Here is a 1,920-nt window from a genome sequence, read left to right as displayed (position 1 = left end):
TTCTGTAACCCTGTGAACTCATGCAATTGATTCTTTACCTGGTTATCAATGAACTCTATATAAACAAATAAAAATAGAAATAGAAATAGGGCAAAATGCTTAGAGGATTGATGCCCCATGGCTGGGTTGCCTCCCAGCAAGCGCTTCTTTATTGTCTTTAGCTGGACCTTGCTGAGCTTTTAGGCTAGCTTCAGCCTTGAGCACTCTTGCTCAACTTTGCCTTCAAGATAGTGCTTGATTCTCTGTCCATTGACAATGAACCTCTCATCAGAATCAATATCTTGAAGCTCCACATAACCATATGGTGATACACTTGTAATCATGTATGGTCCCCTCCACCGGGATTTCAATTTCCCGGGGAATAGCCTGAGTATAGAGTTGAACAGCAGAACCTTCTGTCCTGGCTCAAAGATTCTAGATGACAGCTTTCTGTCATGCCATTTTTTTATTTCTCTTTATAAAGCTTGGCATTTTCGAAAGCTGTGAATCTGAATTTCTCTAGCTCATTTAGCTGGAGCAATCTTTTTTCTCCTGCTAATTTGGCATCAAAGTTTAGGAATCTGGTTGCCCAATAGGCTGAAGTCAATTCCCCATACGTCAAACAACTCAATCTCCAAGATTCCTTATTGAGGCATAGCATAACCATGAGGCAGATTACCCGCTCTTTGGCAACTGTCACAGTTACGTACAAACTCTCGGGAATCTCTATGGAGTGTGAGCCAATAGAAACCACATTGGAGGACCTTGGTGGCTGTTCGCTCACCTCCGAAATGGCCTCCATATTGAGATCCATGGCAATGCCATAGGATTCTCTGTGCTTCTTCTCTAGGAACACACCTACGGTTTATTCCGTCTGCACATCTCTTAAAGAGATAGGGTTCATCCCACAAGTAGTACTTTGCATCAGTAATTAATTTCTTCTTTTGTATCCTGTTGTACTCCTTGGGTATGAACCTTGCAGCTTTATAGTTTGCAATATCGGCAAACCATGGTGCTTCCTGAATGGCAAATAAATGCTCATCCGGAAAAGTCTCAGAGATCTCAAGAGAGGGGAGGGACGTCCCTTCTGCTGGCTCTATCCGGGACAGATGATCAGCCACTTGGTTCTCTGTCCCTTTTCTGTCTCTTATTTCTATATCAAACTCTTGCAGAAGCAACACCCATCTGATGAGACTGGGTTTTGAATCCTGCTTTGTGAGTAGATATTTAAGAGCAGCATGGTCAGTATACACAATCACTTTTGATCCTACTAAGTATGATCTGAACTTGTCAATGGCGTAAACCACTGCAAGTAATTCTTTTTCTGTGGTTGTGTAATTTTTCTGGGCATCATTTAAAACGCGACTAGCATAATAAATGACATGCAGAAGCTTATCATGCCTCTGTCCCAGTACTGCACCAATGGCGTGATCACTGGCATCACACATTAGCTCAAAGGGTAATGTCCAGTCTGGTGCAGAAATAACTGGTGCTGTGACCAGCTTAGCTTTCAGCGTTTCAAACGCCTGCAGGCACTCTGTGTCAAACACAAATGGCGTGTCAGCAGCTAGCAGATTGCTTAGAGGTTTTGCAATTTTTGAAAAATCCTTTATAAACCATCTCTGGAAGGTTGCAGGCGCATTACACAGCCCAAATGGCATCCTTCTATAGGCAAACACTCCAGATGGACATGTGAATGCTGTTTTCTCTTGATCCTGGGGATCTACTGCAATCTGGTTATAGCCTGAGTAGCTATCCAAAAAGCAGTAATACTCATGACCTGCCAGTCTTTCTAGCATCTGGTCTATGAATGGTAAAGGAAAATAATCCTTTCTGGTGGCTGTATTGATCCTTCTGTAGTCAATACACATGCGCCACCCTGTAACTGTTCTTGTAGGAACCAGTTCATTTTTTTCATTATGAATCACTGTCATGCCTCCC

The sequence above is a fragment of the Arachis ipaensis genome, chromosome B01 (assembly GCF_000816755.2).
Source record: "Arachis ipaensis cultivar K30076 chromosome B01, Araip1.1, whole genome shotgun sequence".
In the NCBI taxonomy this organism is placed as follows: Eukaryota; Viridiplantae; Streptophyta; class Magnoliopsida; order Fabales; family Fabaceae; genus Arachis; species Arachis ipaensis.
The sequence above is the reverse complement of the archived record's forward strand: the minus strand, read 5'-3'. Positions refer to the sequence as shown.